The sequence below is a fragment of the Pithys albifrons genome, chromosome 3, assembly GCF_047495875.1.
Source record: "Pithys albifrons albifrons isolate INPA30051 chromosome 3, PitAlb_v1, whole genome shotgun sequence".
Taxonomy (NCBI): Eukaryota; Metazoa; Chordata; class Aves; order Passeriformes; family Thamnophilidae; genus Pithys; species Pithys albifrons.
In genome coordinates this window covers 14,683,062-14,699,608 of record NC_092460.1, presented here as the reverse complement: position 1 = coordinate 14,699,608, position 16,547 = coordinate 14,683,062, and the positions used below count along the sequence as shown (strand labels likewise).

At 42.2% G+C, this 16,547-nt stretch overlaps 1 protein-coding gene across 3 annotated transcripts in view; it reads right to left on the bottom strand.

The window, feature by feature from the left end:
* Positions 1–14,193, bottom strand: part of PRKCD (protein kinase C delta) — a 63,851-nt gene extending 49,658 nt beyond the window's left edge. For all 3 annotated transcript variants that reach the window (XM_071550559.1, XM_071550557.1, XM_071550560.1), the window contains exon 1: positions 14,044–14,193. The gene's annotated coding sequence lies outside the window, so the exon portion shown is untranslated. The remainder of the gene's footprint in view (positions 1–14,043) is intronic.
* Positions 14,194–16,547: the final 2,354 nt, after the last annotated feature.

The following is a 16,547-nucleotide window of genomic DNA, read 5'->3' as shown; positions in this document are numbered from 1 at the left end:
ATGGGCTCGCTGTGATGTTTTGGAGGAGCTCTGGGGAACTGCCATTTGTCTTTGGAAGGATTAAAATAAGAAAAGTTTCTTAAAATCAGGTTGTGGCTGTTTCTTAAAATCAGATTGTGGTCAAGAAAGAGCAGGAGCTGGGCAACAGAAACACAAAGCTTTTTGGAGATTCATGATTTAATAGGTTTCACTGTAGAACTTCTCTGTATAAAATGCCTTTTAGAACAAAAGTAGTGAACTGTATCTGTCTTTTTGGCAAAGCACATACAAGGCATAGGAAAAGAAAGTAGAGCACAGGAATACAAAGTGAAAAAGTAAAAGATGACTTTCAGTTCTCTGAAATATGCTCTATTAAGACTTAACATTAATGTCACCAGAATGTGTCATGGGAAAATGTGTTTTAAAGTACAGAATTTCAGGTCTCAAATTAATGTCTCTCTTTCTTAAAGCAATATCAATATTATGGTTTGCTCTTTTCACACTTTACTAACAAAAGGCGGGTGTTTTATCAGGGGTTTTTTTGGGGGGTGGACACACACATTCACACTACATATCCCTCAACAGGTGCAATGGTTTTGGTTAAAACAACTGCAGCAGAAGGACAAAATATTGTCTTCATTGACATTTTAATGAAATGTGTTGTCTGGTTAAAATCAGGGAAATTTAATTCTTGAAGCACAATCTTGCAAGTGTGAAGTCTGAACGTGAGAGTTCACTTATTCCTCTGTCAGTGACAGCGCTACCAGGCCACCTAAATTATGACCATGCTGAGATCTTTGAGAGCACATCTACAGCAACAGGAAAACTGGTTGTACTGCTTTCAGTCTGCTTTTACTCAAACATTGTTCAAAGTCTGATGAACCCAAAGTAATTCCAGTCACTATCTAATTCCTTCCTGATATGATAGGCTGTGCAGTATTTGAGTATGTGTAGGCAAACCAAAGTCTAAGAGCAACAGATAAAACCTGAATGTCTTTGCATGTTGCTGGCTAGTGACATTTTTATTTGCAGCTGTTATTATCACTCAGCTGAACAAACATTTTCATTACTGATGAATGTCACATGCACCTGGTGTCACGAGGCACTGTGCATTTGCAAAGGAAAAAAAATCAGTTGTATTATCTGAATTGGTGAGGAGATGCAACTAATGGAGACTTGGGGCCAAGGTCCTTCAGCCAATTCCCTCCTGAACACAAATTACCAGACTGGTAATTCTATATAGCATGGGAATAGTGAGAAAAGTTTAAGAAAAAAATGCTGCAACAGCTGAAGTCACTGACCTGCATATAAAGTCTGAGAGGCTGAAAGGACAGACTTGTATCACTTGTTCTTTGATCTACAACCTGTGATTGCAACTTGTGTCTGCACCAAACACACTGCAGGGGCTTCCCACGTTCCCACAGCTTTTGTCTTCCCTGTCACCATGTTTTGTCTCCTCTGGGAAGGAGTTCCGCTCACTGGTAACCAGAACAGGCCTTTCTTGCAGTTTATCAGATCAAACATTCAGAAGATTTAAGAATAGAAATTCTGTTTAGTTGAGTGCAAATATTTGCAAGCTCAGCCAACCATATTCCCAGGTAAACACGAGGACAATATGATGTTGTTATTCTGGTTTTCTGCAAATGCTTCCAGAGAGAAGCAGTCAGTATGAGAACATGGCTTCAAGTGATACTGAGTCTGACTGGAATCTGTGGAAAGATTCCATGAAGCAAAAAAGCTTTTCCAGCTTCTTTTCCCAGATGAGAAAACCTGCTCTGTTCCCCACCCATTTTGTTCCCATCTTATTAATACACCTGCACGGGCACAAAGCATGTGAGTTCTCCATGAAAAACCAAAGCTCAAGGAAAAGAAATCTCCTAGAAACTTCAGAAAGTCACAAAGAACACACAAGAAAACTCACAGGTTTAAAGAGTATTTTCTTTTTCCCCCAGATGTTGGCAGAAACATTTACCTCATCTTTGTTCCAGCCTTAATACAATATTGTACAGAGTCAGCTACAGGGAAATTTCTCCAGTTTCCACCAGGAAGGGCTCAGCTGTGCAAGGACAGAGGTGGGTGTTGCTCTGCACACAGGGCTGAGCTCAGCCTGGTCAGTCCTGTAGGAGCTCAGGGAGGTCTTCCCACTGGGCAGCTCAGCCCTGGGTGAGTTGGGGCTGGCAGCAACCCATGGAAGGTTGGCAGCACTCCCTGGGGTACCCCATCAGGCACCCACACTGGGGCTATTGCAATAGGAAAAACCAGCAAGAAAATGAAGCAAACACGGTGCATTACCCATGCTTTTCTAGGCACACAGCAAGCAACCAATCACCCAAACAACACATCAGGGGCCAAGCAGAACATCTCTGCTATCCAATACTACAGGGCTCCTGCTGTCCTGTCTCTTCAGCCCCCCACATCCAGCTCCAAACACTCCCGCCACCTGTCCCTGCTCCCCTCCAATCCCCCATGGACTGTGCACACGCAGTGGATAAATCTACACTACAATACTCATACACAGACTTTAAAAGGTTTACACGGTACAGAAACTGATGTAATGCAATGTGTATTTCTTTTGTAGCTTTCCTAACAAATTACTTTGGGAGACTGACTGGTTAAGCAATTCCATAGGGGTATTAAATGGACCTTGGAAATATTCTGCTCTTCATTTACTTAACTGCAACTTCACCCACTAAAAGTCCAAATAAGAGCTGGAGGACCACAGGAATAACACCAAAATGAGAGAGACACAAACAATTGTATTTAAAGTTGTCTTTAACTGTTTCTTAGACAGCAGCGTGCTCCTGGTAACTACAGCATAATGACACACAGCAGAACAGGGACACTTTCTTCCACTTTGTCTGCTTGGGACACCTTACCCTGAAGCGAACGTTTCCAATTACATGAGTCTCTCATTTTGTGTTTTTAAGAGGATAAAACACTAGATATGGCCGTGTTTCCTTTGAAGTATTTGCATGCTCATACTACTGTCTCCCCACAGTGTCTGAGAAGCATTAACTGCACAGCCCAGCTTGGAGAGCTGCTAATTCAAAACAGAGCTGTGAAACTCCCATGGTTTGTTTAAAGCAAACAAAGAAAACAGCCCTCTGTTTGAGACTCCCTCAAAAAGTTTTAATCTTAGGATCAGCTTACTCACTGGAAAGCAGCATGAAGGAGTAGTAAGATAATCAGATTTATGTAAAAAATACAAACAAAAGAAAGAAGAATACAAAAGCCGTAATACAAGTAAATAATTTTTTCAATCTAGACTAGCAATAATGCTAAAATCCTTTCATAGGCCCCCGAGCAAGATTTGTTCATCCCAGTGATGAACTCTTCAAGAAAGGATAAAACCCTCCAGAATTCAAGCATGTCATCACACATGTGATGTGTGTATCAAAACATTTTAAAAGAATTTTGAGCCCTTTCTTCACCATCTATAGAAGCCTAATTTTCCAGTAAGTGACATTCCAGTAAGTGACAGTTACATTTAAGGAACTGAAAATAAATGTGTGTTGTTTTTTTCCTACTGACTGACTTGCAATAGTTGTCACATATGTTACTATGAAGTCTTGGAACAAAAAACCCCCCAAACCCAAAAACAACAAAAACCAAACCAAACCAAAAACAAACAAACAAAACAAAACTCCCAAAGAGTCTTGACACTCAAAAGAGTAATTTTCTGTTTGAGTGTGTCTGACATAACTAAATCATACTATGTCATGGCTTTCAGAGTATTTTTTACATATAGAAAAATTCCACTGCAGGTTATCACAGCCATAGAATACTGCTGATAAGTAAAATCAGTTCTGTTATCAACCACACAAAGCTCAGCTTGTTGCTGCTCTGGTAATGAACTTCTCATCATTTCTCTCACATGGACAGAAGGGGAAGAAAGGTTTCTTCCTGGATATTTTTCCATTTAGAGTCCTAAATAATTTTACAAGTCTCATCTGTCAATCGAGTTGAACCTTGTTCTAGGAGCAGAAGAACTTGGATCCACACAAGTGGCAAATCAGTTTATAAACATTTAGAATTATTGTGTTTGCATAAGCTTTTGTATTTAACTCCATCAATGTAAGAACAGCCTTCAAGTGGACTGCCACATATGCTTAGACAAGGCTTAGCCATGATAAACTGACTCAATCATTAAATACCTATGTAAGAGCTCATATTCTTCAAGGGAAAGATGGGGATAATGGGGATTAATTGCTAAGTTCACTATAATCACGTATTATAGAAGATAAATGGCTAGTTCATCTCTAGAAGAAAAATCATTAAAATAGAAGACTTCTCCAGCTTTTAATGCAGCACTAGGTATTTACCCACAAAGTAAAGCACTTGAATACCCCTTTCACTGGTTTTGGAGAAAAAAAAAGTGAAATGTGGCTCTTCTTAAAGTACACTGAATTCTGCTCCTTGATCCAAGAACAATCCTCAACCTGACTTTGGGTTCCAGCACTGATATACATACTCCTTACAATTTAAAAAAATTAGATTTAACCTAATCTAACCTGCATTTAGAACTGCAGTAATTTATGCAGTAAAGATTTATATATGTACTTTAATTGTGCTTTACTTATATGACTACTGAAAGCAGCAATGTGTACTTTAGTTAGCACACTAGATTCCAAGTACTTCTTATTTTAAAACATATGCTTGAACTCAGCTGTGAATAAGATATACACTAATTCCATACAAAAAATGTGCAGAAAAGTACATTTCAGTCAAGATTTGGCCCTTTCAAGAAACAGGTACTAGGGTTATAATATCAATGAAATTTCTAAGAATCAGTATGAAAGATTTCTTGTCAAGACTTGCTTTTTAAAAGGAGATGAAACTACGTGTTACATTCAAAATCAAAATCCAGTTCTGAGAAGGTGAACACTTTGCTGCAAGAAGTCAGGGGCTCCCTGCTTTGAAGTTTTGAAATGAGGCTTATGCAATGCAGAGTTCTAGTGAGGGAAAGATTGGGTTCACAGTTATTAACTAGTAAGAGAATAAGGAAATAAGCAACAGAAAAACGCACAAAAGTAGGAGATTGAAACGAAAAGCAGATTTTGGTCACAAGAGGTCCTTTCATTAGTTCTTTTCTCCAGCTAGGATTTGCAATAGAAAAAGAACAGAACTCAACATAAGGAGAGACAATGAAGGACTGGCCTATTTTGGCTTCTTCTCCATGTCTTAAATACATATCTATATAAAATTCCAAGCAAATAAACATTTATCCTTGCTTCAACTGCCACCCACTGGAAAAGGCAAGCAACATTAATTCCATATTGCAAGACCCAAAATAGGTCAGGAAAATCAATCTGACAGATACTGGTACAGATTACACTAAGACTCTGAGGTTGCCTTGAAAACCTTAATGGCATTGCTGGAAATAAGCAAGCTTGCAAATTAAACTGAAACAAAAAACAGAATACAGCAACAAATCAGGGCTCCACTTCCTCTCCCCACCCTGGCTCTGGCCAGTGGGCATTTGGGATGTATTACAGAAGTTTTGGAGAGGAGCTGGAGTTTATGAGGATGCCAGGCAGTCAGCAATAGGACAAGGGGGCACAGGCTCAAGCTCTGCCAGGGGAAATTGAAGTTGGAGAGCAGAAAGAAATTCTTTGCAGAGAGAGTGCTCAGGCATTGGAATGGGCTGCCCAGAGAGGGGGTGGATTCCCCATCCTTGGAGGTTTTTAAACTGAGATTGGATGTGGCACTGAGTGCCATGATCTGGTAAAGGGACTGGAGTTGGACCAAGGGTTGGACTTGATGATCTTGGAGGTCTTTTCCAACCCAATCCATTCTATGATTCTATGAAGGGAGAGCAACAGGGCTGGCAGCACCCTCTGAACAACACGGCCGGGCAGCATCGCACAGCCTGGCCCTTCTCACCACTCTGGGCTGTGCTGCCCCTGAAGCTCTGCAGGTCCATCCCTATACTCATTGCTGCTCTCTCCCACCTGCTCTTGCCTTACAGCAGAAATAATCAACTTCCTTGCCTAAATGGCACCTTTGGCATTCCCACTTTCCTTCATCAGCAACCTCCATGTTCCCTTCAATGGCGACATGGCGTGTCTGTGGTGCAGATCCAATAACTTAATCTTTTAAGAAACAGAGCAATGTGGAAAGGCTTGCTTAAAAACAACACAAAACCAAACCAAAAAACCAGCACAGGCTGCAACAGAGCATTATCACCCACAGCAAGCAAAACTTCTAACTTTGGATAAAATCAATTTACATTTACACCAAATCACCTCCCTAGGACAGCAATACAAGGTATTTGCACACAAAGCCTGTACCTCAGGTGCAGTGACAGCAGTTTAACAGCAGTTACAGCAATGCCACAAAACCCCCCTTAGCTGAGCTGACTGTTCTGCAGTCACCCCACTCTGGTGAACCTGCACCGAGGCTGTGATGGCTCAGCCAGGGAAGGCAGAAATCACAGCTGAGACGATTGCCTGGATTATACAGACATGCCCTGACTTCCTGGAGGCAAAAACCAACTTCTGCTGAAAGGAGACCAAATAAATGGGGAGAATTAAGACTCCAGAGGACCTTCCATATTTAAAATTTTCCTCAAGTGTATGTGCAACAAAGCAAGATGTGCCAACTGAACAGATATTCTCCAATTATGGATGAGCTGAGAGGTATAAACTGATTACAGATTTCCTCACTGTAAGGGTCCAAGGAAACTGAAGAAAGGAAAAAAGTCCTAAGAACCTAATATAAGCATGGTGGGAATTAACAAAGAGACCCATAAATCCTTTGGTCCAAATAACATGTTTCTTCAAATGGCCTGTAGAAAAAAAAATCCACCTGAAAAATATATCTGGCAATATTCCCACATGAAAATTCTCTTCTGCTATTGTGAAGGTGGGGAGTCCTCCACTGGAACAACTTCACTGGACTTGCACAGTAAGAGATGGTTCTTTCACAGAGCAGAGTCAGGGTCAAGACACCTGACAAAGTTATAATGCTGATTTGAGCTGTATCTTCCTGCTCTCTAGTTCCCCAAAATGATTTTTTCTAAGCAAGTGCTGTCTACTGACCCCTGGTTTAACCTGTTCTTCCCTAACCCTTGTGCTAGGTTTGAAGGAACTAGGTAACTGAGGATGTTGGTATCTCCTTTTTAGCTGAATGGGAGAAGACATGTTCAAGTGCCAGTGGCTCACTGCACTCAGTCCAAAGCAAAACTGGATGCACTTTGGCACTTAAATTACCTACAGATTGCAGGTCCATATTAAGAAGCTCTTGCCCCTGGGTTACTGCTTTCTTTGTCAATCAGAAATCATCACTGTCAGCTCCTGCCAGTTACTGAAGAACATAAGTAAATGTAATCTGAGAGTGCTCCCATGAACTCCCTGACACACAAATCTGCTCTGGATATTTGGCAATCGGCATCCCCAAGTCATTAGCAAGAAGATCTGAGTACAGTAAAGGTCACAGTCATCACCCAACAGACACATAAGGAAACAGCTAAACTCTTGTTGAGCAATTCACAGCTCAGCATGAGCACAACATTAACAGACCAGCACTCTGGATGTGAACAAATGTGAGCATCATTGCTCAGTGAGGGCAACAACCAGACTATTAAAAAAAATCTTCAACAAACCCCAAAAAACAAAGCTCAGTATCTATCAGCACTGAAAGCATCTATAATCAAATCTATTCTTTCACCTGCAGAGATACTTGCATGACTAAGAGTTTCAGATCTAGTTTTTTAATTTAATCTGAGTTCGTTATCAAAATGAAAGAGCCTGGCAGCACCTGCTTCATGCCAGACAGCCATCTGTACTCTCTTATAGCAGTATACATTAAAGACATTTTATAAAAATAAAGCAAGAATAAATCTTACTTTCCCCAGAGTTTTACAGCAAAATATTCTGACACACAACTGTGTCCTTTAATAACTCAAATATTTGCTCAACAGGCCCTAACAAAATCAGGGAGTTACAAAATACCCAATTTGGTTACACAGTCTCACCAGCAAAATGCAGTCACCCAGAGGAATTACAAAACATATCACAAGTATCTTGAGATAAAACATATAGGCCAGTCAGTGTCTTATTTCAAACGTGACAGTCTGTCAACACTATTGTACTCTATTTATCTTGATTTTCCTTGAGAATACAAGTTAAAAGCATATCATGAGCACTGCTTGTACTGGCTGGACTGTTTCTTTTCGGAAAGAAATACAAGATTCCTCTTTTGTTCAAGCAAGAATCAAATACAGTCTCCTAGAAAATCATAGTTCAGCCATCAAAAAATGTGTTAGCAATACCTTTGTACTCAGAATTTCCCACACATAGGCAGAACTGCAGAAGCCAAGCTTAACCTTGAGTTTGGCTGCTAGACAGTTTTGATCACCTTTTCAAGTATCTGTCTATATGTTCAAACACCTCATTATAAGTTAAAAATAACAGAAGCTTTACTATCAAAAAGACAAATCTGGTATCACAGACAAAAATCCTTCTTCTCTTAAGCTGGCCCTCACAGTAAATACTGATACATTCAATGCACTGAGATAAATGAAGTATCTTGGGTATGATGAGGAACACAGTGGTCCTGACACACACTCAGATTTCATTAGTTCCTTCAGCAGAAAAACCACGGCAAAGCTTAAACTGTACTTCCTCAAGAAAACAGAGAATATGACAAAGGGTCAAATATACAAGCAAGAATTTTATTAGATCTCTAATAAATTGGTACTGATGGGGAAAAATAAAAAGTAACTTGACACGAGAGTGCTCAACATCCATGCAGTTTTCTTTGTCATCTCATCATTATCAATTAGTCACACAACATATAATGAGGTTAAACCAACACAGGTCTAGGCTTCCAGCTCCAGATCAGTAGCATGGATTACTTGGGAAAAAAGCTGAGGCTGAAGTTCAGATTTACTGCCCATGTTTCAAGATACACTGTATTGAGAGTGGGTAGCCGGGACTAAATCAAGTCTATAAGGACCTAAATCATTTATGAGACTGCAAAAGACTAAACAAAATGCAAATCAAAGCCACTCATGTGTGAAAGGTACATGACATTTCAGAGGATTTCAGCCATCCAGGAGGTGAGAAAGAAGATACTATTTCAGACAACTCTGAGCCCAGTGAGGTGGAAAGGATGTCAGCCCACAGACATCTCTTCAGAAAGGAGGGGAACCCTCCTAAGCTGTTTTGCAAGAGCTTGTTCTAGTAGGGTCTCCTTGCCACAAACAGGTACAGTGCCCAGTGCAATGACACCCAGACCTGGCAGCCAGTCTGCCAGGAGCTTTGCCAACTCCACTTTCACCACCAGTGGGTACAAGTGGAACCACTTGGTTACATTTTGGCCAAACAAGACCATAGTTTGCTCACAGCTCTAAGGAAAAGTATAAGAATCAGCAGGACCTATATCTATACCTATATCTATACTCTGCATATCTCTTTTGTTTTCAAAAGCGAGGAGTACGTTGGAATTAAAAATAATCTTGTTCTGGGGCATAGAGAAGCGCTGCTTTGGTTTTCTTTTTAAACTTTGATGGTTGGCTGATAAAATGGGAGGAGATGACAAGCACACACCCTCCTGCCTTAGCAAGCAGGCAAGTATCATACAAGGCTAAAAGCTTAATGTGCATTAGTTTCATGAAATTATCTGTGATAGTCATTCCCAGACTTTATGGATGGTGATTATTATCATATGAGTACCAACTATGTTAAATATCTTTAAATAAACTTTTCCAGACAGAGCATTGCACTCAACAACAAAGCAATTACCAGAAAACACATAAATTTCAGTAAGAGGATACCATAAAAAGTATTCTGAGGTTTCATGTACTTTCTTGGTTTGAGGAATATTTGTAAAGAATTTATTTTATGGCCTGCTTCTTAGATTTGGAGCTATTGACATAAATCTGTGCTGCATCACTTCCATCTTTTAGTCAGAAACTGTCAACTCTCTCATCAATCAGAAAAAAGCAACAGGTTCAAAACACAGCTTCCTTCATGGATAGCAGGGCACCTTCCTGTCAGTGAAAGGCAGGCATAATGTTTCACTTCCATAAATTTTAAAGAAGACAACAGAAAATAATTTAAAACATACAGATACACACTTCAGATTTCCATTCTCTGTATCAGTGTTACGTGTAATAATAGAGTCTGGTCTAGAACAGACCAGAAACAAATCTTTCATGACTCTTGCCAAGGTCAGATCTGTGCAGTTCCCAGTATTCCTGTGTGCCAGATCCCTCATTTCTCTACCTTTCCTGGTGTCTCTGGTGTAGGTGCAGCTTCCAGTAGGGATAATCTAGGTAGCCCTGTAGAACTACAGGCAGTACATTGCTTCATACAGAGCAGACTTTTGCAAAGGTGCTTAAATATCATTAAAAGCTATCCGGGTAGCTCTGCCTACAGAGGCAATGCCTCTTTAAGACAGGGTAAAACTCTTTCGGGTAGAAATAACTGCCTTTTAAATGAGAACACAACACGAGCCACTTCAGCACTATTTTACTAAGGCTGTAAAGAGCTCTCCCAGGCTCATTTCTGTTAATTGCATCTTTGCAAAGTGCAGCCAAGTGGATGCAGAATGATTACTTTTAATGTGCTACACCAATGGCTCTGAATGGGTGTAGCTTTCCCCCTTTCCTCATTCCTGCTCCTTGTCTTTTGGCTCCACATAGAGCTCTGCAAAACAGAACTGTGCACTCAGATTATGCAGGTAAAGGAAGATTCAGAGAAAGGTGACAAGTTTTGTCATGGAACAACAGTTAAAAGAACCTAGCATAACACAAAATGTTTTAGTGCTTTTTAGGCAGCTTTTGGACAGAACCTGGTAAGCTGAATGGAGAAGCTGCATTTAATGCAAGGATAAACCCAGAGCAAAAGTCACATAATCTTTCTCATCAGAGAGTGGATGATTAAGAAAGGAATTTGGTTCCTAATGAAGTCAGCCAGCCCCCAGACTCCACTGGTAAATCCCTTTTCTTGTCATCATTCACATTCAGCTCTGACTCATCTGCAACAAACATTTCAATCCATACCCTATTCCTTTTTTCCTTCGCTCTTTTCCCAGTAGGTTGGGTACATGCTTTGTAAATGCAATGAAGGGGCTGGGGGACTATAGGTACATAATGCACTTGGACTGCATCATGAAGAGACACACCTAAGTTAGCTTTAGGGACCTTCAATTCCTGTGTCAATGAACACAAATAGGGGCACATTCCTCAGTGCTGGCCAACACCTGTAAAGTATTTACACTGCACAGCCCACACTGAGGCTTGGGGCACTGCAGCTTCACTGCAGACCAGCTGCACTGAGGGAGCTTTGATACACCCACACGTGCTCCAGTGGCACTGCAGCTGTGCAGAGAGGAGATGAAGTGCCCTCTGTTTTGGGGAGCAGCAGCCAGAGCTGAGCTCCAGCTATGGAGGGGCAGCCCGTCCTCAGGCAGAGGGTCTGTGCCTTTGCAGAGTGGGAGGGTGACAGTGAAGCCCTTCAAATGGAAACAAGGACAAGAGGGTTAATTTAAACTATTAGGCCCTCAGGTGCTCACAGAATCACAGGCTGGTTTAAGCTGGTAGGGACCTTAGAAATCACCTTGTTCCAACTCTCCTGCCATGGGCAGGGGCACCTTCCACTAGACCAGGTTGCTCAAAGTCCCATCCAGCCTGGCCTTGAACGCTTCCAGGGAAGGGACTCAATCTGAGATGAACTTGAATTGTAATGACTGTGGCTTTTAGACATCAAAATAAACTCAGAGGCCTGAAAGCTATGGTTTACACAGGAAATCAGTTATTTTAATAAAAGATGGCCTCTTTCCAAGTTTTATTGTTATTTCCTTGATCTATATAGCATTAAATAGCCAAGTTCCCTTTGAGAGGTTCTTTTAAACATTTCTCTTTAACAGAAGTAACTACATTTCCTAAGTCTTCTAGTTTAGAAATAGTTTCTTGATCATAAATAATTCCTTCTTTACAGATTTACCTTTTTGCCTATGCTGTGTGATCAGAAAGTAAAAAATATTATGCTACTTCACTGTCTCATTCAATAAGAAAAGTATGACCCTACTGTATAATTATGTCTAATAAAAAGGTGGGTTATAATTCATTAAATACAAAATGGAAAAGATATTTGAGAATGAACTCTTTCTAGTAAGAACAATACAAACATTTTCCTGACCAATTCTCTGACACATATTGACTAAACAGAATTACCATATGACTTATTCATTAATCACATAAACATCACATCTGTATAACTGAATATTTCCTGTATGTTTGTATCAGCCACTGAGTGGCAGCAATTCCTTCATACCTAAATCTGAATTATGAGATGTAGGATGAAAATTTCAAAGTACTGATAACTCTTAATTCTTTTGTGCTGCCTCTAAATTCTTTTGTGTTTAGCACTACATGCAAACAATAATAACTAGTGAAATACCTTTATTACACATTTCAATTTTTAAACAGTCAAAATTTCAAAAGTAATATACTTTATTCTGATAATCATACATCTTTAGAACTTGGCTATATTCAGTTTTACAAAAAGATAACTGAGTAAAACTATGTGGATCAAGAAAATTGAAAATTCCAGCATTTAGTAATTTTTTTTTAAACTGAACTACACACCTGTATTTTATTATGAAACCCATGGTGAGGGTGACAAAGACACAGAGCTAATGCTTTAATACAGACATTTTCAGGAATTCAATGAACAGGAAATCCTGCATAAACACTTTTTGAAAAAAGATGCTTATGAATTATTGCTTAAACACTGAAAAAGTACTTCTTCATAGTGTCTTGCTCAGGACACTACAATGGTTATGCTTGGCTATAGCTTCCTATTTGATTAGCACAGCCCTGCACTGCATTATTTGAGAGATGGAAAGCCAAAGAGGTTATTTGCTATTACATTGTTAATAGAGTAAAGGACTGTACAGCGACAAGGACCAAGCAAGATTTAAAAGGAACTGAACATACAATAAGTGTATCTGGGATTTTGACATTGACTATTTGTAGAGTTATTAAATTCTGCAATTCAGGCTTTAAATGAGTTTCTAAAACTAGGAAAAGATCTAGTATGAGAACTGATTCTCCCACACCCGTCTGCTCTGCACACTCAGTTCTGCCCTCTGAAGTATCCAACTGTCAAGAGAGAGGATACAGGACAAAATCATCCCTGCACATCCATCTCCTGTGTCCAGACCAACACCTTGCACTGCACTGCTTGAACAACCTAGAAGTGAAGTGGTGCAACAGTCAGGGCCCAGAAGTAAACGGATGTCAAATGTAACCACAGAAAGCCAGAATCCAATTCTTTGAATATGTCATCCCCTAATGCAAACGGGGAATTCCCTAATGATGAACTGAAAATTGTTTTTTAACAGATGCACGCCTGGTATGTACATACACAAAAGCATCAGGCATTCCTGCTCCTTCATTCCTTATTGTCTGTCGCCATTCAGCTGGAAGCCTGAGCATTTAAAAGACTGTGCATTTTATCTCCCAACTCGCCGTGATGCGCCGACTGAGAAAGAGTATCAAGGCGACTGGGTAGGGGGAAAGAAGTTGGTATCGAAAGAAGTTGGTATCGCCAAAGTTGGCATTTCTGCCGAGAGGAAACTCCGTGTTTCTGTCAAGGACCGGCCGCGGGGATCTCGCTGCCTCCTGGCACGGGGTACAGCCTCTCCCTCCCGCAGCCCGACAGCCTCTCCCCGCCCAGGGTCGCGCTTTCCCCGCACCGAGTGAGCCGGCCCCGCGCCCGGCAGCCCCGAGGGGCGCGGCGGGGAGGTTTCGGCGGACAAAGTCCGCAGCCCCCCGCCCCAAAGCCCAACATGGAGGCGCCGCAGAAGCAGCCCCGGTGCCGGGGCAGCCCCCCCGGAGCCGCTGCCCGACCCAGCGCCCGCCCCGCCGGGGCACACACGGAGCGCCGGGATGAGCCCCTCGCTCTCTCGCTCTCTCCCCGCCCGCCGGGCGCCCCACGGAAGCCGCCCGGGCCGGAGGGAGCCGAGCCCGTCTCGCTTCCTCCTTCACCCCGCGCCAGGCGGGGCAGGAACTGCGGAGCGAGCCCCACGCCGGGGGCAGGTATCGCCACTCACCCGCGTCCACGGAGCCGTCGGGGACTGCAGCCACCGCCGGGTTTCGGGCGCTGTCCCGAGAGACAGAAAGAGAGCGAAGAAGAGTGCGGGCGGAGGGAAGGGAGGGTAGGAGCGAGTGTATCCCCGGCACAGCCCGGCGCTCCCCGCCCCGCGCTCCGCTCCGCCCACGGGGCGCAGCTGCGGCCGCGCTCACCTGCTGCGGCTGCCCCGCCCCGGAGGCGCCCAAAAAGGCGGTGGCTGGTGGTGCTATGGTTCTGTGTGGCTTCCTCCTATCCCTGTTGTCTTCCCCACATCTCTCGTGTGGGTGGCTGCGTGTGGGAGCGCCCCAGACCCCGGGGACCGCCGGAGATGCCTGGACTGGCCACCGCACCGCACCTGCTCGAGCAGCGCTTTCGGGGTTTGTTGGCTTGTGGGATTTTTTTTGGTCTCCTGGTCGCCCAGACCAGGGCAGAGTCCCTGCACAGTGAGGAGCAGGAGCTCGGAGTGAGTCCCTGCACAGTGAGGAGCAGGAGCTCGGAGTGAGTCCCTGCACAGTGAGGAGCAGGAGCTCGGAGTGAGTCCCTGCACAGGGAGGAGCAGCACTCAGGTGTTGTCACAGTACTTCAGGTTGTCCTCACCCCTTTGCAACGCTTTTCCACACTCTAAAATATTCTTTAGCGGCTTAAAAGTATGGTTGTTGTTCTATAACGGGGCTAAGGCTGGGTAGGCTGTAGTTCTGTGGGCACTGCACTCACCTCAGCAGCCTCCCTGCAGAAATGGCCTCGGCTGGTGGGCCCCAATTGAGGGTCTTCACGGGACATTTTGTGTCCCAGCTTCGGCTCCCCCAGTCTGTGCTCTGCTTCAAGTGACAGGGCTCAGTTTTTCTTGAAGTACTGTAATTGTTTGTGATAAAATGAGATGTTTCAGGGATGAGTTGCAGAACAAGAACATATGAAGAATAAAAACCAGAGAAAACACCACTATGTTCCTACAGGAATCCAGGGCAGACCTTTGTCATTTTTTCTCAAACAGGTCAGGTATAATTGCTCTCATGTTTTCATCTTAAATGACCTCATTCTGCTCCAGCTGAAGACAACGATGAAATTCCCCGTGGGTTTTTGTGCTGCTGTGGTAGCTGGGGGTGCTTGGCCGGGCAGTGCCAGCCCGGGGTGTGCAGTGGGGGGTGGCAGAGCATGGCAGGGGCTCTGGCCCAGCTGTTGGGTGGCTGCAGAGTCATTTCTGAAATGCCCAATTCCACCCAGCGCATGTCCAGATTCTTTCCAGAATATTTCACTTGATATTTATAAGGTAAAGTCAAAGTTCCTCTGCTGTTCTGTCATCTTGGAAAGACTATTATGTGTCAATAAATCAGTTTTGTCAATATAGGGAGAGTTTAACTTGAAATAACTCCCTTTAAAACAAAATTACCATCAGCTGTGAGCTTTAGTAGATATACTGATAATCACAATTTGAGTGAAAGCAAAGGAGCAGAGTTATCTGGGGTCATTTCGTTTTTACTTCTGCTGCAAATTAAGCTATGTAGTATTTTGTACAGCTACATATACTTATGCAAGATTAGGTGGATTTTTTTAATTGGAAAATCTAAATAATATTTTCCCAGTTTAGGATAGAATGTAATCTGATTAGCTATGATGCTATAATAGATTGTATAGGGACCCTCATTTAAAATTGTGTAGATTGCTGTTATGCTAAAATCTGAGGAACTTTATATGCATGAGCAGCTCGTGAGTTGTGTTATAAAAGCAAAACTAAAACTAGTTTGAATGACAGGAGAAAAAGCAGAAGCTAATTGTGGGGAAGGAGTTTTCCTCATTTCAGTACTTCCAGTGAAGTTTCGCATAACAGTGCTTTAAAATACATTTCATGTAATCATGTTCTTTGGGTATTTAATGGCATGTAAGTGGTCAGAGACAGTCCATTTTCATTTGTGACTTTACTCTGTAATGTTGCAGCAAGCCATTTGTTAACTACTGCTGCATTTCAATTATTTAGAACATCACTTTATTCCAAGTCTTTCTGAAACAAAGTCATTTCTCATTTGGACTGTAGAAAATTGTGCAAGGCCTAAAGAGCTTTGCCTCTCATATCTTTGTTCAGTCAATGGGTTCAAGTGGAATTAGGACTGAGTAAAGATGTACAAATTTGATCAACAGGAAACGAAATGGAGGATCTTCTCAACTATTACAGTAATGTATCTTTAGAAATTTGAGGTGTTTCCTGGTACTGAAACTTTCTTGATGTCTATTTTCTGTAATTTTGCTGTTACAACTCAGCAGTGCAAAAAGCATGGTAATGCTCTTACAGCTGGAGATTGTTCCTTGGCAGAATAGATTCTAATGCATCTCAGAAGGCTTTACTAGCATGTTTTAGAGGCAGTGGAGTTGAGAAGGGGATGGCAATCAGTTCTTAGTGAACAGCCTTCAGCAGTGCTTTCTGGCAGCTTCTCAGTAAATAGTAAGGAATGCTGGATTTCAGAGTGATTACAGGGTAACTATTGGAAGGTA